The following is a 21,455-nucleotide window of genomic DNA, read 5'->3' on the forward strand; positions in this document are numbered from 1 at the left end:
AATCCAAGAACACCAGGGCCTAAAAGACCACTTGTAGGCCCTCAGCCACTCTTCGGCTGTCTCAGATTTATACAAAGAAGTTTCCCATTTTACAATAGCAGAGGATTTTGTAAAAGTGAGAAAGTCACCTAAAATATTATACAGTGGGCGTAACCCTTTCAAGCGACCCAAAAGCATGTTGTGTATTTGATTCTTCCAATGAATTTCAGGGTGAGGAACATTATTTAGACAGTGTCTGATCTGAGAGTATAGGTAAAAATCCCTGGAAGGTACGTCAAAGTTGCTCTGTAAACATTGGAAATCATGTAGAACATCTTCTTGGCATAAATCTTTGATTTTCTGTAAACCTTTAGACATCCATTGTCTTAGCAAAACACTGGAACAGAGAGGTAAATGGTTATGTTTTTATGACCAAACGTGTGCATAGAGGAGGCCAGGTAGGTTATTGTCGTAAAGGGCTCTCTATTTGTATCGACAATTTACAGGAGTCGGCTTCAGACCACCAATCTTTGATCTGGGATAAAACAGTAGCTTGATATTAATAAAATAAGTCTGGAATCCTCAGTCCACCTTAAAGAGGTGGTTTAATAAGTGTATGGTAAACTATCCGTGTTTTTTTGTTATTCCAGATAAACCAGGAGAGTATAGAGCAAGCTCTTTGGAAAAATCTGACAGGAATGTTAATAGGTAGGACCTGGAATAAGTTCATGTGGAGAGGAAGAAGCAGCATTTTGATAGCCGATTCTCTGGCCACCCATGATATCTCTAAGGTCGCTTCCAATTGTAATGTGAGAAGAAGGAGTAAATTGTTGATCTGATACAATATAGAAAGATCTGCTGTCATGTGTGCCCTTAGATATTACAAGGAGTGTTGCTGCCAATCAAGCGGGAATTTCTTTTTCAACTTGGCCACTACTTCTTCAGACACATGAAACAGGAGGGCCTCAGATTTTGTCTTATTAAGTTTGTAATAGAAAATCTTCCAGATCCACTATTTTATTTTAGGAATCTTATTTCGTCATTCAAATCAGTGTAAGAGTCCACAAGAGTATTATGAGCACCGACCAGCTCTTCCAGCTTAGAATCGGCATGATCCTTTCCACCCTCCAGTTGCTGAACAGAGGATGATAGAGGGTTAATAGCTTCTTTAATGCTGTTTTAGGGAGTCCCTCAGGGCTGAAAGCATGAGCTGTAGGGTGGCATTGGTAGTTGGGGATTCATCAGAAGGAAAGTCCTTAAAGGAGTCTACTGTGGTCTGTTCAGGGACATTTTCATCTGCAATGTCATAAGCCCTGTGCTTCTGTTTAGCTCTACTAAGGCATTTGGGGGAGAGAGGGGGAGAGCCTGTGGCACTGCTGTTAATGTTTCCTATACTGTGTTGTGCAGCGTGCTTAATGTTTGTGTCCACATTATTGGGGTCACCACTCTCATCCCCGTCATGGAGAGAGGCCAGGGTAGAGAAGCGATTTGCTACCGGGAGCTGCTAACAGTCTCTCTCACTCCAGCTGCTGTTAGTGGCGGCCGCTCTCCTCTTCGGCTCTTGGATTCCCGCTTTTTAACGGGTTTATGGTCTACCTTCCCACTTCTGGATATCTCTGTCGGTTCTCGGCGCACTTAGCCGACAGACTGTCTGGTTTTGACATGTTGTGCTGTCACTGTCTTATCTGTGAGCTGATGAGGACGGAGTCTCTATGCGTCCATCCGCTCCAGTGGCTAAACCCCCCCCCCCCCTCCCTCAAAGCTTTTTAAAATGGGACACATTTCTAGTGATTAGATGGTCCTGGTGTTAAGCAGTAACCATGGTACCTTTTTACTTGCGTGACATGGAAGTGTTCTGGATGATATGGGGATGAGAAATTGTTGCTGGGTCTCAGCCTTTTAACAAGAACCCAATCTCCCACTTCCAGCTTTTTGCTGCGATGACTGCCCTTATCCACATATCTCTTCATTCTTTCTTTAGCAGTGGAATCATTGAGAACCAATGGAGTCTGAACAGAAGCTACTGGGATGTCCGGAAGTTTAATGTGCAAAGGCCTGTTGAAAAGCACAGTCAACATAATGTCATTGATCCCCTACAGGTAGTATCACAGTATATCTAGGATATAATATGAGATTCTAATTAACCCGTCTGTTTCCTCCTTGTTGATTAGGATAACATCAGAACCTGGCAGCACAGGGTCAAACTGGATTCTCCAGCAGCCACGGTCGTATGCAGGTTTCATGAAATTGATGGGAGCAGGGAAGACGGATCACTGGCACTCATGCCCCAACTTTCTTTCGAACCATTTAGGCCTATGTTGTAATGAAACAAATTATCAATGGCATGCTGTTGAATGAGCATATACCGCCGGGTCCTTCTAATAACCCGTACAGGACCGGGGGCATTCTGGAAAGCGGTTTCTCCATTTTCCATAGATGGCCGCCCTTCTCCTGCGGGGCTCGCCCTTCTCCTCTCTGTATATGGTCAAGGTTTGGCAGGACGGCCTCTGGTTCAAGGAGCAGCAACTCCCTGGGGAGCTCTGGAGCCGCTCTTCTAGCTCTACAGCTGTATAGTCTTCTATTTACTATTGCTAATAAATTATATGTTATAATTTTAAGCAAAATATTGAGAGTACAAATGGCAATGAAACAGTGTAAATATACACCTGGTGTAAACTGCCCACAGCAACCAATCACAGCTCTTTTTTGTTATTCTACCAGAGCTGAAAGCTGAGCTGTGATTGGTTTCTGTGAGCAGTTTACACCAGCGGTATATTTACACCCTTTAATAAATCTCCCCCAATGTAGGTCGCTGAGATGAGTGAGGAGGACAAGTTGAATCCTGGAGAAAAAATACCCATTCCATCTGAATATTATCTGGAAACGCTTTTCACTGAGGCTTCTAAGGGCCAAGGATTTCAGAAAATTAGTGAATTATTTGAGGATAAGGTAGTATGTTTATCACAAAGATACAGCAAGGGTAAACCAGCTGGACAGAATAATAAATAAGTAATTACATTGAAATGAATTCCAACATGTATTTTTATTACTGAAATGCATTCAGCTCTTCTGCAAAAGTGAGTATCAGGAAGGTTGCTGATCATTGATTGAGCAGGGAGTGGTTTCTAAGATGGTCTTGTGGTTTGAAAGAACCCTGGAGTTTCTGAAGATTTGCAGTGACCACAAGAATATCAGCACTTGTAGAAGACTTTTATGACACAACACTGGTAATCAGTAAATGTAACCCTGGGGATGGAGTAAAACAGTTGCTGGAGACCTTCTTGTATACTCTGGGTTTCATCATTCTGGATGAGTGGCCTCCTTATTCTGTTAGACTGGAGGCACTAAAGACTTTCAACTTCATACTTGATTACATCTCAAGGGAAGAAAAGAAAAAACTTAAATCCTCAGAGGACATGTGTACTTTAATGCAAGGCTTGGCAAGAAAACTGTTGGAAGTTGGAGACTATGAGATCCAGCTTGCCGTTACTGAATCCCTCTGCAGATTGACAACCAGAAAGATGAGAGAATTGTGTTCAAAAGTGGTTTGAAGACTCCTTCGCCCAAGCCTTCAAAGAAATAAATGATAAGGATTTTGAATCGGATTGCCGAAGATTTTTAAACTCTCTTAATTCCCGGTTAACAGACACAAAAAGGGTCCACACCTTCCCAATGCATTAGTGTATCAACAGATGTGGGTGTGCTGAGAAAACCTGAGCATGAAAAACTTGAATGTTTTTGGATTGATTTTAATGTTGGCAGCCAAAATGTCTCATTCTACATGCAAAATAGCAAGGGTCCTCTTTGGGATGTTGTCAGAATGCAGAAAGAATGTCTAAAGTGGATGCAGTTTGGAAGAATATAGAGCAAAATCTCACTCATCTGAGGCACGATGTGTGATGTCTCCGGAGTTCAGGCGCAGAGCGGCTTTGCCATGGGTAGTAGTCCGATGGATGGAAGGAGTCGTAGTGTAAAAATTATATACATCTTTATTGGAATGACGTCAAAAACAATACGTTTCGAGGCCGAACCTCTTCATCAGATCATTACAAACAAGTATGCATGTCAGATATTTATGTCAGAAGGTGTGGGAACACCCAGATTGGAATTTCCCACACCCTCTGACATAAATATCTGACATGCATACATGTTTGTAATGATCTGATGAAGAGGTTCGGCCTCAAAACTTATTGTTTTTTACGTCATTCCAATAAAGATGTATATAATTTTTACACTACGACTCCTTCCATCCATCGGACTACTACCCATGGCAAAGCCGCTCTGCGTCTGAACTCCGGAGACATCACCCATCGTGCCTCAGATGAGTGAGATTTTGCTCTATTTTCTCCACCGAATTCTTCGGACCTCCGGACGGGCAGCGGGCAAAGAGTTGTAAAAATTAAGCTTCAGGCGGTGTCTTGCTCGTAGCGCGGCCGCAAAAGGTGAGCAACACCGAATCTTAGCTACTTTATTACACAATCTGCTGCAGCATTACGCTATGTGCGCCAGGCGCTGTCTTTCTTTTTCTACAGTTTGGAAGAATGCAATGGACAGAAACTCTTAACCATACACCTCAGATCCCTCTATCGATCAATAACATGGCAGTAAAATACATCAAGATACAGTTTGAACTTAAGCATGACATTCAGAATGCTACAGCTAAAACATATGGAGAAGATCTTCAAATGCAAGGAAACAGTGAGAGATCAATTCAAGCAGATGCGGCATCTTCCACTGGAACAAGTGATTCGAAAAAAAATGGTGGCCAACAGAGTGGGGCCCAGTCAGCTAATGGCATGGATCAGTCTTTATTAACAGGATCACAGCAGAGAACGCCCAGGTTAAGCAAGCAACAAGCTAAATTGCTAGTGGCAGAATATTTTGACAAAGACAGCAATGATGGATAGATGTTCCCCCAATTTCCCCTTGATGCTCCTAGGCTTCTAGAGTATCCTGGCAGCAACAACCTTTCTGAAAATTCAGGCAAGATTTCAACACCCACTACGGAAACAAAGAGCACGACACCAAAGCAGCAATCTGCGGAAAAAAAATCTATCGATGTTTACACATTTGGAAATTCATCAGAAGAGTCTGCTTCTAATTTGGAGGTGTCTGTCATGAAAAAGTCTTCATCCCACAGGAAGACTAATACAAACACAACAAGGCCAGGAAGTCTGTCTTCCCAGAAAACTGATACCAAAAAGGATGACTTTAAAGGCTACATTTCTAGTGAAAGTGAAGTGGAGTGGGGCCAGGAACATCCAAGAAAATCCTCAGCAAATTCTGCAGACTATAGCCGTAAAAAGCAAAAACTTAAAATGCTTCCATTATCTCCAGAAAGTTCTGATGACACAGAAAAGCCACAAAATGTGGAACAATCTTGAATCTTTGAAATAAGATATCTGGACATTTAGCTAGCAGACTTTATGGCAGCTACAGAAGATGGAAGTGATAAGGCCAGCCATACGATTTTACCTACCTGCACCGTACCTATATGACTACACATATATATAGGCCTCTTGCTCAGAAGCTCCAGCACATTAGAGAGTCCCTGATAGGGTTAACTTATAGTTGGACCATTTCTTACCTTGGAAAACTTCTGATATGGACACTAGAAAGAATGTTTTGTCTCAAGAACTATTTCCCTCAGAGACATGTTTATCAGCGTTCAAGGCCGTTCTCAGAGGAAAGCTGCCTGTCTGTTACAGTGGGAATAATGTTAAAGTATCATTGCACAGAATGTATTGTTCTAACCTTTTTGAATAATAATAATGAATACTAATATAGATGCCATTGCGCATGACTGAATATCTAAATCACTAGCACCGCCTCATCTATGCCTTATTAGCATTTGTTACCACCCTATATTTTATCTGTCTATAAAATGTGATGACCATAATAAAACTTGGGCCATTTTCTCCAGGCTTATAATCATGATACATTGTCTTATCTGTGTCCATGACGTATAAGTAACGAGCTGGTAATACTGCAGGATTCCAACTCTAGATATAATTTAAAAACCATCCTTTACCTGGGTTTTTGGCTTCTCTCCATAGAGAGAGGTCAACATATAAATTTAACCTTAACATTTGGCGCCCGAACAGGGACTCAGCCTCTTGCAAACTAGAACGCAGACAGACGGGATGTGGTGATTTATCCGTCATCGGACGCGCAGATATAACTGGCCAGGTAAGAAAGACTTTCCCTTTCTTACGTACTATCTGTGCCTCAGGGGAACGGATCTAATCAGATTCCCGTCACCTGTGTTCTCTATATGTTTGTAAAGCTGAGTCTAATTGTTAGACAAAGAACTCTGTAACCCAGGATAGGACAAGGTTAAAGTGCTGCATTGCCGTCGCAAACTGTTGTGTGATTGAGATAAGCTGTTGCTGTATTTATGCTGAATTAAGGAAAGGGATTGCCGAACTTATTCACTTCTGCGTCCTTACGGGGAGGCTGTGATTAATGCTTAACCCTTGTAATACAGCATGGCATCGAGAACACCTGCGAGGTCACAGACAGTAGGCATAACTTTTGGAGTGAACGGGTTCCTGATAAGTGATATCTGTCTCGAGCAGCGGGAACAATACTTGTATTGATCCCATTACTTGTGCTTGTACTGTGGTAGAGAGCAGGTCAGAAGATCTGTGACTTACCCCCTTGCCCCCTAGGAGGAATTAGCAACGAGGGACAGTAGGTTGCTGTAGTGCGTCGCCATAGTGTGTCACTGTGACGGCTGGGCCTATAGCGGCTGTGCTTGTTAAAACCTAAGGTTTAGGTTTCGTTCCCCAATACGCTACCTAGGGATTAGCTGAGCAAGGATGAGACAGTTATTCTCTAAAAGAAGGGATCCCCAGTCTCCACAAGAAGTTTATGTGAAGCTGATGTGAAGCTAAGAAAGATATAGTTAGCGATGGGCATGAGAAAATGCAGTGCAAGATCTAGAACAGATCTTTAGGAGGTTTGATATGAAGGCAGATACATGCCTTAGCCCCACCAGCCTCTGGCTCTCTGACCAACACTTGGGAAACCACTCACACTCCTGTGCACACTTATTTTTGCCTTGTGGGTAGGTAACCAGACCTACATGTAACATGCAGGGCAAATGGGTCCTTGGAATTTCCAGGAACCTTGGGGGTTAATCGAAGTACTATCCCTAAGGGGGAATCAAGGATTAGAGTTCTAAGAGGGGAGGGTGTGGAGTAGATAGATGAGAGCCAGAGGGTCAGACAGAAGGAAAACATTTAGGATAATGGGTGGGAAGCACAGGTCCAGCTGGGTGGACATGTCATGTGCCGGTGACCAACAATATCTAGATAAGACAGAATATTGTAGTGTGTGTGGCCGACCCAAGCCACATCATTATGTTACATCATTGTACCCAGTTTATATCTGTATACAAACCCCAGATCCTGCGAAAAGCCAACCTACGTCCAATGGTGGCGTATAGACCCTCTGTTCTGCAGGAATCTTCCCCTTGGTCGGCTGTTGAAGTAGTTACTTTGATTTAAAGTGCCCCTTACCTGATAGTAAGACCAATGCCTTTGTGGAGGTGGGCAGCCTAACCTCAAATAGTGTATATTGCCATGTAAGTGTCTGAGTACAAAGCCACGTACTCAGACAAGGAGAACAGTCCAGCTCATTGCTAGATACAGTACTGAGAGAGCTGAAGAGGTTAATTAATGCTGCGTAGTGAAGCAGCATACAAAGTACATAATGTGTGTTATTTGTTATGTTTTGTACAAGGCCATCAACCAGCTCTGAGGGCTGCAGATCACATGCAAGCAGCATTAGGAAAAAGAATCAGAGCTGTTAGTGTAATGTAATGTACGCTCCTACATTATACTGTATTTCAGCCAGTTTTACTAAGCTGATGTTCCCTTTAGAAGTATGTTACGTGTTAAAAAAAATGTTGATCATTTTCTGTTGTCCCGACCGTGGAACATTTGCTTATTTGTGTACACCACTTTTCTGTAATCAGCCCTCAAAGATGGCGACTGAAAGCCAACCACTCCCCATATCATCCACGTCTCCATTATAATTGTGACGTCTCAAAACCATGCCCTAAGCCAACACCCTTATATCCGGTTATCTAGTCCGGTGGCCATTTTAACTCCTGGCATTTCTGTCCTCCGCCCATACTGCTTAGTGTCACTGAGGGGGCGGGCACAGGACTTTCCGATAGAGTCTAACAACTGTTTTGCACATTTATTAATGAATATTATTACCTGATGGTGAAGAAAGTTAGACAAAGGTTTGTTGGAGGGAAAAGCAATGAGACTGTTTGAAGGAGCTGGGTCTAGTAGACCTGTTAGTGTATAAGATTGTTATACGGAAGTGTCAGTAGGAGGAGTCAGAGAGAAAAAGTACGTTTTATTAGGAATGTCAAGAGAAAAGTGATAATTGGTAAAGATCAAACGCAGAATTTTGTGCACTTATTAAGAACCCAATGGTATAAGGAGCCTGTAGTAACTTATTACTGTAACTTACACATTTGTATTTAAAAAGTATTTTGTAGGTATATATATATATGTATCCCAATATATATTGTAAGCAGATTTTCTTTAAGTGTGTGTCCCCAACGTATGATATTTCAAAGAAGAAGTAGTTTACTACTGTAATATATATATTTCTATGTAACTTTATTTAACAAGTCTTTATATGTGTGTATATGTGTATATATATATATATATATATATATATATATATATAAGTATGTGTGTCACTGTCCAAGGTTACAGTCTGGTGTATAGGAGCACAGCGCTGATATCTTCTGTAACTTCAAGGATGTTAGAAAAAAAAAAAAAAAAAAACTTCCAAGAAATTTTAACTCTTGTATCTATGATTTTACTGCTCACTGCTCAAGGTTAGAAGTGAGGTACAGAGCGTTCTGTTTACTGATAAGAGCAGCGTATTGAAGGAATATTCATTTCAGCGAATTCATTTAATTTTTTTAATGTTTTTATTTTTAGGGGTAACAGTTTTGTGATGATTATAGCAAACTTAGCTCATGAATATATATGTATTTTTATCCCTAGTAAAAACCAAACCCATGTCCATGGCTCCAGTCTGCACTCCTTATGCCCCCCCAATATATATATATTTTGTGTTAAGTGCATTGAATCTAGCATCTCTGTTGCCTCTTGATGTAGATTCAAATGGGGGAGGGGATGGAGGTGAATGGAAATGGGAGCAGCCATTTTGATGGAGTAGCCAATTTTGCCATTTTGATGGAGTAGCCAATTTTGATGTTTTAAATTTTTTTTTAAACACCGTACAAATTTTTTATTTTTGAATAAGGATGTTTTTATTACTTATTGTGTTTGATATTTTAAATTGTGAAAGATGAAAATGTAATTGAAAGCCCAAATATTAATGAAAGTTTAAAAGTTTTCATTGTAGATTATCCCAGACTTTTCAAAGATGGATGACACAAGACGCAAGGATATATGGTGACCGCCATGCAGCGTGATGTTCCACTGCAGAAACCGCTCCTGCCATAAGCTGGAGGTGAGGACAATCACTGAGACATGTAGGATGGTTGAAGGTAACTGTGCAGATGTCTATATGAAGCCCACCATTATGGGTTAATTGGCAAATTAGAGATTTGTTTGGTCCCTGGGCTTACCAAAAACACTTGTAGAAAAAAAAAACTGTTCAAAGAAGAAGAAAAGCTGCCATAGAGCGGCTGACACAACGTTCACGCTGACAAACCCTGATGCCAAAAAGGGTGATGGATGATGGATAAAGCTGGTGATGCGGTGGTTTCTGTGCTCTTCCCAAGGTAACAGCGTACAAAGCGTACAAGGGAATGGGGAGATGTTTCCAGTCTCTTCCTGAGGTAACTGTACATAGTGTACAGGTGGAGGGGGAGATGTGGATCTGTTTGTTTTTAAGTCTTTTCCAGAGACAATCAGCAACAAGCTGTGAGACCAGCGGATGGAGAAGAGGTACAGGGTAAAGATGGCATCCAATAACTATTTGCCGACAGCCTTGTATCCCACTGTAAGTTATCTGACAAAACCAGCAGAAGGAAGCCATGTGTAATGTGATGTAGTATCCTCACATTGGGCGGCCCAGGGGACAACAAATATAGCAGAGAGGGTTGTGTACGGCTGTATTATCTACACCTGTCATAACCTACTGTAAGTAACACCGTAAAGTGCCTGTCTGCATAGTCTGTCATCTTCCTGCCTGTTTCAGGGAATGTAAGTGGACGTCATCCACCTGCCACAGGTGGTCCATATAGGTATGTCCTTGTCTGTATTGGTGTCTTCTTTACAGGTCAGCCAAAGCTATGGGAGACAACAAAGCCAATGTCTGAGGTGATACTAGTGGCCTTAAAAGAAGCGATATAACTGAGGCCAAGAGTCCAAGTGTCTGTAAAGAGGCCTGTCAGTCAAAAGATGGGTTTAAGGATAAAGGATCCATACCAATGCTACTACTACAAAAAGGATCATATGATATATATTATTCTCATAATAAGGCTTTGAAACCTTAGGTGATGTATCGTTTACACTTTGCTTTTATTTCTATGGTGGTTATTTTATGTGTAATATGTGATGATCTCAGTGAGACAAGAGACAATTCAGTAGGATCCAAATATTATATCGGTAATAAGCGCCCAGTTACTTCATATTATTGGTGTATGTATTATATTATATGATTATTTACAGGAAGAGATGTGACCATGCGACCAGTCATTAGACCTGTGTGATCTAATCATAAAGACGTTTTCTAGGTACAAAATGAAGTAAAAAGACTAAAAAAGAAGTGGAAATTTTGAGAATCCGGTACTAAAGATTGTGAATTCACTAATTGGTTATTATAAGTGAATCTAGTGGTTACATAGTAGGTCACATTGTGGAGATTTTATTGCATTTACCTGTTATGCTGTTTTTGGTTTATGTATCAATGAATTTTTATTTTTTGCTTTTGCCATGAGATAAGATTTGTTCACATCTTAACTTTTCTTTTTCAGAAATTTTTTAAAGTTAGTTGTTGTGATTTTCCAATATCCACATGATGCCTAAGTGGTAGAGTTTTTGTGATAGAGTCACATCTGTTATATACAGTGAAGAACTTATTGTCTGATCACTCAGTGTCACAGGGAGACGTAGGAGTGACAGGAGACTAGTTAGGTTCGGGACGGAGGATTGTCTTACCTTTAAAGCAGTCCTACGGTAAAGGGACCTAGAGAAGGGGGCTACATCTGTAGTCAAGATTAGGGACAAATCTTAGGGACAGGAGTGATGAGACAATAAGGTTTGGTTATTTTGATAAAATCCGGAGAGGTATTTGTCATATACATATATTAGTTTGGGTATTGATAATAAGCTTTTATTTGTTTTGTTGTAACTAAGCTGTATATTGATGTATACTGTACAGACTCACCCATTGTTTAGTATTTTCTTTCGGTTATTGCAGATCTTCCTACCTCATCTGCTGTAAGTTTGTTCCGCTATCTTTAACTTTCAATAAAACGTATGGTACTATTTTTGTCTATCCTATGGTGATGCCCATAAACTAATGGGAGTCCTTCAGGGTCTCTTCCAAGTGGTCTTATGCATAATACTGATCTGTTTTTCAGTAAAAGTGTTCATGTGTATTTTCTCTCGTATAAAACCTCGACAAACAGGAAGAAGCTTCACCCTCATATAAGAGACTAACGTTACTATGCTTTCTTTCTCTTATCGGTTCTCTTGAATCTGTGCCGCCTGGACATTTCTGGAGGTTGGATGCTGTACTAGTACTTGGAGGATGTTTTCACCTGTGGTCCCTTGATCAACCTGCGGCTGAGGGTAGAGTCCTTAAAACCTCCGGCTACGACCCAACCACCAGTGATGAACCATATCCATGCTCCACGGATGTCAAATGGGGGAATGATAAGGCCAGCCATACGATTTTACCTACCTGCACCGTACCTATATGACTACACATATATATAGGCCTCTTGCTCAGAAGCTCCAGCACATTAGAGAGTCCCTGATAGGGTTAACTTATAGTTGGACCATTTCTTACCTTGGAAAACTTCTGATATGGACACTAGAAAGAATGTTTTGTCTCAAGAACTATTTCCCTCAGAGACATGTTTATCAGCGTTCAAGGCCGTTCTCAGAGGAAAGCTGCCTGTCTGTTACAGTGGGAATAATGTTAAAGTATCATTGCACAGAATGTATTGTTCTAACCTTTTTGAATAATAATAATGAATACTAATATAGATGCCATTGCGCATGACTGAATATCTAAATCACTAGCACCGCCTCATCTATGCCTTATTAGCATTTGTTACCACCCTATATTTTATCTGTCTATAAAATGTGATGACCATAATAAAACTTGGGCCATTTTCTCCAGGCTTATAATCATGATACATTGTCTTATCTGTGTCCATGACGTATAAGTAACGAGCTGGTAATACTGCAGGATTCCAACTCTAGATATAATTTAAAAACCATCCTTTACCTGGGTTTTTGGCTTCTCTCCATAGAGAGAGGTCAACATATAAATTTAACCTTAACAGAAGCAAATATCTTTGGCCACGAGCTTCTTGGTCTTATGTAAGGTTCACTTGCCTCTCTGGGAAGAATTTCTCAATCTCTCCTTAAAAATCAACGTCTTTACTCAACTTTTAACCATATGGAAAAATCTTCAGCACCGATGTACAATGACCATTATAATAATGACTTATCTACCCAATACTGAGGCATCTACTGCTAAATACCACAGCATTCCATATAAACCTCTCCCTATGAACTCTGCAAGCCTCTAATACCAGTATCAAATAGCATTCAACATAATGTCATTGATCACCTATAGGTTATACAGTATCACTGTATTTTTAGGATATAATATGAAATTCTACTTAACCCGTCTGTTTCCTCCTCGTTGATTAGTATAACATCAGCTCCTGACAGCACAGGGGGCAAACTGTATTCTCCAGCAGCCACGATCGTATACAGATGTCATGGTATATATGGGAGCAGGGAAAACAGCTCTTTTCTTACTCAATGACCTGGCAGTAAGTGTGGGGTGTAGGAGATACTCCCTGTATCTGTATTCCGTTTACTTACTCCGGACCATATATTATCAGATAGCTAAACTCCTTGCAGCTGGCATTGTAGAACGATTCCAGGTTTATTCCAGGTAGGAATCTTGTAGAAATGCTGGTTACAATGGTGTGAAAAGAATATAAATGACCAGGGTCAACAGCAGGATACAGTTAACTTGCACAGAACATTAGGCTAAAATGGATGACAAGATGAGGGAGAAGGAAGGAGCTGACACACTACAGCTAGGGTACAGGAAGACAGGAGGGTCAAACTTAAACAGGCAATGCAATATAACATAGACACATGTCAGTGAATGAAACCAAGTCCTGGGACATGACAAGCTCACTGGTACCCATGCCTCGTATTCCATAAGGAAGATGACACAACTTTCTATGGAACCATTTGGGCCTCTGTTGTAGTGGTGCAATTTATCAATGGCCTGCTTTAACATGCACATCTACCGCCCGGTCCTTCTAGAACCCCGTAGAGCAGTTCTTCTCAAACTTTTTCTACTGGAGCCTCACCAAACAGACCAAGGCAATGCCGGGGCCTCACTAGACTGACCAAGAGGGTGCCTGGGCCTCACTATCTGTGGTGAAAGTCCATTTAAAAGCTGAAAGTAATGCCAGGGCTACCTTTCAACCATCTCCCAAGCTCTATATACTAATAAAGCTAGTATGAAATGAATTAATAATGTTGCTAAAATGAAGATTTTTGCAAACAGTAAAAGGACTGTGCAGATCATAGTTACTTTTGTGAAAACTGGTTCCCCAGCTGGGCCTCACCAACAACTAGGGGGCGCCTCACTGGTGAGGCCCGCCTCACAGTTTGAGAAGCACTGCCGTAGAGGACCGGGGGCATTCTGAAAACATTCAGCGGTTTCTACATTTTCCATAGATGGCCGCCCCTCTCCTGCGGGGCTCACCCTTCTCCTCTCTGTATATAGTCCGGGTCTGGCAGGATGACCTCTGGGTAAAGGAGCGGCACCTCCCTGGGGGAGCTCCGGAGCCACTGTCTTAGCTCTACTATGGCAGAGTCTTCTATTTCCTTACTAATTTAATTTTTATTGAAACAAAAAGAATTTTTCGATAAGTTTTGTATAAGCATTGGTATACAATAGTATTTCAAGAGTAGTTTACAAATATTTGTGTGGTAGATAAATAGCCAGTTTAGAGAAGCTATGACATAGCTTTTCCTTACATCTCTGTTGAGTTTACCAAACTATATAATTTTATTGAGTTATAGTAAAGAAAGTACATAAGGAAAGAGAGAAATGAGAGGAAGGGTATGAGGGAGGGGTTGGAGGAAGGGGTATGGGGTAGGGATGGTAGGTGTAATAATTATTTTGTATGAGGTAAGGAGATCTTGTGGATGAGTTGCTTCTTTTGATTGTAGTTATATAGCGAAGTGAGTTTTAAGAAATAACAAATTGGCATACCTGGCAATGGGCACTTGTCGTCGCAGAGGCATCTTCTCAGCTCAGATCCATTTTATATGTCTCTCCAGTGCAATAAGACGTGTGATTAACCATGTTAATAGTAAAACAGAAGAGTCTAAGTGTCCGAGAAAGGTCCTGATTTGACAATTGTGTGGGAAATTAAGTAGAGGAGTCTCCCAATAGATTCTTATATCTCAATTCGACCCATTTTAACCAGCGAGTATAGAACGTTATGTTATCATTGTTATCTGATATTAGCTCTTCGAATCTATGGTATAGGTCTACTTCTTTGACCCAATCTGTGATGGATGGGGATGAAGAGGATTTCTATTTCCTCGTTGGACGCGTGGACAGCTCCACCATATGTGAAGCATTGTGCTTCTTTCTTCCTCACATCTCCAACAGCAGTCTTTGATATTGGGATACATCACTTTCAGTTTTGAAGGTACTAAGTACCATTTAGATAGTACCTTGTAGTACTTTCTTGTATGTTGCAAGATATTGATGTTTTATGTGTAAGATGAAATGCTGTCTGGCTTTCAACATCTGAGAAAGAAACTTTTAATTCCTGCTCCCAGCTCTTAATGAAGTCAGGTTGAGAATCTTCTGAGTTTGTGATGAGCAGGTTATATAATGTTGAGACTGTCTTGGGGGTGGAGGAGTTGAAGGCACAAAGCTTTTTGAAAGGTAGCAGTTTCCTTTTAAGCTGAAGATTGTTACCTTGTCTATTAATGAAGGCCTGTAATTGAGCGTATTGATTAGTTTCCGCGATGGACTGTGGTATGAAGCTATCTTTGAATCCAGGAAGCTCTTCAAGTGGCAAGAGTCCATCCGAATTCATCAACCTATGGAAGGTTATCTCCTCGTCCATGGGCATTCTAAGGAAATGTTTTTTATGTAATGCTGCTAAAAATCTGGGGTTTCTTCAAATTGGAGTAAGAGGGCCGTCGGCACGAAACATATTTTTAATTTCCATTAAGGGTGAATTTACCAGAGATACTATTGTTGCGCTGATTGGGGAGAGCGTAAGGGATAGATGATTGTTTAGAAATTCTTTTGGGGTCCATAGAATGGCTGAGGTATTAAAATTGGTAATAAATGATTCTAGACCTATCCATTGTTTGTTTGCCCTTTGTTAAAAGCATTCTATTACTCTGTTAAAAATTGCTGCGTAATAGTAATGCCTGCAACTCAGGAGGGCTAGGCCTCCTTTTAGTTTAGGTCTGATGAGAGTCTTGGACTTTACTCGAGGAGGTTTATTTGCCCATACAAACTTGAGAGAATGGAGAATGGAGCTTAATCTGGACAAGTAGGTTCTATTAAGTACTGCTGGGACTGCTTAGAAAAGGTATAGCAGTCTGGGTAGAGTATTCATTTTTAGTATATTGATCCTTCCTACCCAAGAAAACTCCTTTCTTCCCCAAGTTTGCAAGTCCACTTTGATCCTGTTAAGGAGGGGGGTAAAGTTTGCTTCTATAATTTCTTTTTGGGAGATAGCTATATGTGTACCTAAGTAATTAATGGTTTTATCGTTCCAATTGAATGGGAAGTTCCCCTTCAGGATGGTCCTTTCTTTTTCTGGTATTCCAATGCATAAAGCTTCGCATTTATTTAAATTGAGCTTATAGTTGGAAAAATAAGCAAACTCCTTTATAGTAGCCAGTAGGGAGGGAAGGGAGATGTGGGGTTTGGTCAGAAATAGCAAAAGATCATCTGCGTACACTGAACACAAATGATGGGGTTCACCTACCTGTACACCTGTGATATCTGGGTTGTTCCTAATTGCCCCTAATAAATGCTCAATGCAAAGAACGTAGAGCAGTGGCGTCAAAGGGCAGCCCTGTCTCGTCCCGTTCCTAATAGCCAGTTTTTCGGACAGAGAGCCATTCACTTTGATCTTTGCGGTGGGGGAGTTATATAGGGCCAATATTTTAGTTATTAAATTTGGGCCTAGACCCACTTGTTAAAGAGTGGCTTCCATGAATCTCTGGTCCACCCAGTCAAACGCCTTTTCGGCGTCTAATGCCAAGAATACAGCTTTTGATCGTAAATTGCTCACATGGTTGGCCAGAGCAAACGTTCTGAGCGTATTATCTTTTGCCTCTCTATTTGGAGTGAAGCCAACTTGATCAGGGTGGACAGGAGATTCAAGGAGTGGACATAGGCGATTCGCAATTAGTTAGGCAAAGATTTTGGTATCAGTATTTTATAGAGAAATAGGTCTATTATTATAAAAGCTTCAAGAAATGCTGGGGAGAATGACTGTTTGTCCGAGAGGTAATTGAAGGAATCTGCTAAGAAAGGAGTGATATATTCAGAAAATTGTTTGAAAAATTTATCGGTAAAGCCATCTGGGCCTGGGTTTTGCCACATGGTAAATTTTTAATAACCTCCTGTATTTCCTGGAGTGAGAACGTGAGTGCGATTTATTTTCTTCTGAAATCACGGGTAGTTTGGTGTATATTTGGTGTATATTTGTATATTTGCTGTATATATGTGTTTGGTATATATTGGGCCAATGACGTGATTACTGTGGGTGGCAGATTGTGTAATGAAAACAATGAAATCAATTCTGCTATAAGAATTAGTGGGCGTAGAAAAATATGAAGAGTCCTTCGTAGTAGGGTTTAGAATTCTCCATGTATCGAATAATTTGAGGTCTTTTAGGGATTACCTGAGGAGGTGTCTAGTAAGGGGTTTAGTGGTGTGTTGAGATCTCCCCCTATTATTATATGGCCCTTTGCGATATCATGAAGTTCCCGGAGTGTATTATTGATAAAAGGTATCTGATCATGATTGGGAGCGTATATATTGGCAAGAGTGAGGGTTTCCTCTGCTATGGAGCAATTAAGAAAGATAAATCTGCTATCAGGGTCAATATTACCATCTAATTGTTTGACCGGTAGCGATTTATGAAAGCCGATGGAGACCCCCTTGATTTTTTTCTCTGTGGATGTGGCGTGAACCCAGACAGGGTAATATTTATTTTTGGATAAGTCAGGGTTTTTGCTAGTTTTAAAGTGTTTCTTGGAGAAGAAGAATTTTGGCCTTTTTTATGAAGCGGTTATAGTATATTGGATCTTTTCTCGGGTGTGTTGAAACCGTTTACGTTTAGTGTGCCTATTGTTAGGTTCATTTCAGTTAATATGAGTACTTACTCCACAAGAGACTCTTTTCTTGAGTGGTCGAGTGATCACAGGGAATTGTAGGAGATGTCTCGGGGAGTCCAAGAAACTATAACAAGGACATATAGTCTCAGTTTAGGTCATGACAGATATAATAAAATGTAGAACCTATATTAAGAATGCATATACAAATGTAAGCCCCGGCCGTTGGACACAGCGCTGCCGGATTAAAAGTTGTTTTCATGACAATAACTGCATCCTCTGTCGAACGGACCCCAGGACAGATCTTCGATTAAAAGCAGCTATCTGATGGTACAAGTGGTTTGGGGGGGTCAGATTGTGGGTACAGAGTCGCTTTAAAGGGTAATCATGCACTTGCAAATTATATCCCTAGGGCGTTTCGGGTCCCTCCCTTTTGGCTTTAACTTCCTGTGTGCTATATCCAGTTCTATGTGGGTCTATCAAGAATGGTGTTGAAAATCGAGGAAAGTACTCCATGTAACTTGTTGGTTTTTACATCCTCGGGGAGGCCTCTAAATCTAATGTTATTCCTCCTGTTTCTGTTTTCAATGTCATCGAGTCTCAATGTTAACATCTTTTGTGAAACTTGGAGGGATTGTGTCGTGTATATGAGACTTTGTGAGTCATGTTTTATTTGGATTTTCTCCATAATGTCTGTTTTTTTCCCAACCGCAGCAAATTTGTTTTGAACCTGGATAAGATCTTTCTTCCAGAGTGATTTTAATTCTGTTGCTAAGTTATTAATGTCTTGCTTAGTCGGGATCAGTGAAAGCAGCGCTTGCAATTCAGGGTGTCCCTGAAGCGCGTTGAGTGCATTAATGTTGGATTTCGTTTGCGCCTGATCAGAAGTGGCTGGTCTATGTACCACTGAATGAGTAGATGAGGAGGATGAGTCCTCTGATGAGTCCATATCATTGGAATCAGGGGGAACATTCATGTTACACTTTCTGGGCGTTTGGAGTAATTTCTTTTTGTTTGGAGGCATCATGGTCAGAATCATTTACAGTGGTGTAGTCCTCTGAGTCCTCAGACTCTTGTGATAGACTTTTTTGTTAGGGTATTCTGGATGGGGAAGATGATCTCTGACTACTATGGTCTTGCTGTGTTATGTACTCATCAGCACTGTTTATGGATATGCCGTTAGAGTGTTTAGTGGTATGGTTATGGGTGAGGGTTATTACATGTCCCCCTTTACTGTGGCCATTTGTCTCTGTTGTGAAGAGAAGTGACAGGTGCTGCAGGGGCTGTTGTGGCTTCTCCTGTGCTGAGGCCGTTCTGTGCCCAATCCAAGATGGCCGCCGGAGGTGTCGGGATTCTGCCAGTGTTTGCCCGTGAAGCGGGGGGCTCAGAGGTTGCCCAAGGGGTGTCTGGGGAAGATCGGGGTCCGGGGATGTCCCCACTTACAGTCGCTGTCTTCATCTCAGCTCCGAGAGCCGAGAACGGGTTACTTCCGGTTTCGGCTGTGCCGGCAGCGTCCTCCAAGATGGCCGCGGCCTGATAATGATCAGACCCGCAGCTGTTCTTTCCCTCCGTACCCCTCTTTTGCTGAGTGGTTTCTCTCACAGATGGTCTCTGGATGTTCCCCAGCGTCTCTTTTTTCTTCTCGTTTTTTTTTTTTTTTTTTTGGCTGCTCGCCATAGCCGATGTCCTCTGATTAGCTCAGGCCAGTGACGGAAAGGTGATCAGAAGCGTCTCTCCATGCAGCGCTCCAAACCACGCCCCCGTCTTCTATTTCCTATTGCTAATAAATTATATATGTTATAATTCTAAACAAAATATTGAGATTACAAATGGCGATGAAAATGCATCATCTTACATCTTGAAATAAGAAATCTGGACATTTAGCTAGAAAGCTCTATTGCAACTACAGGAGATGGAAGCAAATATCTTTGCCCTCAAGCTTTTTGGTGTCATGCAAGGATCACTTACCTCTCTGGGAAGAATTTCTCAATCTCTCCATTAAAGTCAATGTCTTCACTCAACTTTGAACCATTGGAAAATTGGATGAAGACACCATGGATCCTTTACAAGAAATTTCCTCCCCTGATAAGTCACCACACACAGACATCACCAGCAGAATGGACACAGAAAACTATACAGAACCGATTGATGAGGACACTGTAGAAGCTTTACAAGAAATGCCCTCCCGTGACCTGATTAGGACTAAAAGGATGTTGAAAGCTGCACAGACCCGATTGGTCTGTATCTGTAGTTATAAAAAAAGAAAAGTAAGCGATCAAATAGTGAAGGAGACGAAGGCAGTTCTTTAAGACCATGTAAACTTTTCAGTTCTGTCAGAACTTCAGCCCAAGTGGAAGATGATGTCTTTAATTTGGATTCTCATGAATCAGACATTACAGAGGGCAGCTTCATTTCATCTTTTGAACATTTTACAGAAGGCCTTAAAAAGAAAATGATGACACGGTATAAAAAGATGAAAGCTCGGGCTCATAAATTGCTGAAGGACTCCCATCTGCACCTTACTAATTTAATGACTCAGATACAACAGAGCAATTTTCAAAATTTAGATCATTTTCACACAGTAGTAGCTAAAGAATTACATAGTCTAGATGCAGAAACCTGGGCTGTAAAAAAGCGTTCGAGAAAGAGACCTTGAGTTTTTGGCAAGCACAGACTGTAAAAATGAATGAATTCTGTACCAATGAACGGCAAAGGATTGAAGCCATGGATCGATTGAAGCCATGGATCGTCATGCCATCTTTGCCCTCAAGCTTTTTGGTGTCATGTAAGGATCACTTACCTCTCTGGGAAGAATTTCTCAATCTCTCCATTAAAGTTAATGTCTTAACTCAACTTTTAACCAAATGGAAAAATCTTCAGCCCTGATGTACTGTTTCTATCAATGATCATTATAATACCGACTTATCTACCAAATACTGAGGCATCTAACGCTAAATAGTGCAGGTCACTAGATGCCATTTTTATTCTTCACCAAGCGACGGGAAAGGATTGAAGCCGTGGATCGCACAATAAATAATTAAACAGCCTTAAAAAGACGTAAGAAAGTACAACCTACATCCATGAGAGCTTCCATAACCTGTAACAATAATGTTTCATTTAATCAGCCTGTTTTATTTTGTAAGTGTATTATTAGTCTAGCTCATAATTTGTTTCTTGCTATCAAAAATGTTTGTTTGTTAAATCAACCTGACTTATAAAATGTTTTATTACTTTAAAAAAAAATCTCCCCCAATGTCTTCACTCAACTTTGAACCATATGGAAAAAAATCTTCAGCCCTGATGTTTAGTTTCTATCAATGACCATTATAATAATGACTTATCTACCCTATACTGAGGTATCTACCGCTACGTGGCACAGTATTATTATACCATGTCCCCATGAGCTGGGAGACTTCTTGGCACACAGTATCCCCCAATACCCAACAGTAGGTAAGCTTTCCATATCAACCTCTCCCTCTGAGCTCTGTAAGCCTCTAATACCAGTATCAAATAGCATTCAACATAATGTCATTGATCACCTATAGGTTATACAGTATCACAGTATTTCTGGAATATATTATGAAATTCTACTTACCCCGTCTGTTTCCTCCTCGTTAATTAGTATAACATCAGCTCCTGGCGGCACAGGGGGCAAACCTAATTCTCCAGCAGCCAGGGTCCTATGCAAGTTTCGTGAAATTGATGGGAGCAATGCAGACGGCTCACTGGCACCCAGCCTCGTATTCCATAAGGCACATGACGTAACTTTCTGTGGAACCATTTGGGCCTATGTTGTAATGGGGCAAATTATCAATGGCCTGCTGTAGCATGAGCATATACCGACGTGTCCTTCTAATAATGCGTACAGGGCCAGGGGCA

At 41.0% G+C, this 21,455-nt stretch overlaps 1 pseudogene; it reads left to right on the top strand.

Moving 5' to 3' along the window:
- The first annotated feature begins 3,109 nt into the window (after positions 1 to 3,109).
- LOC138782095 (synaptonemal complex protein 2-like) lies at positions 3,110 to 20,462 on the top strand (annotated as a pseudogene).
- Positions 20,463 to 21,455: the final 993 nt, after the last annotated feature.

This window comes from Dendropsophus ebraccatus, chromosome 1 (assembly GCF_027789765.1).
Source record: "Dendropsophus ebraccatus isolate aDenEbr1 chromosome 1, aDenEbr1.pat, whole genome shotgun sequence".
In the NCBI taxonomy this organism is placed as follows: Eukaryota; Metazoa; Chordata; class Amphibia; order Anura; family Hylidae; genus Dendropsophus; species Dendropsophus ebraccatus.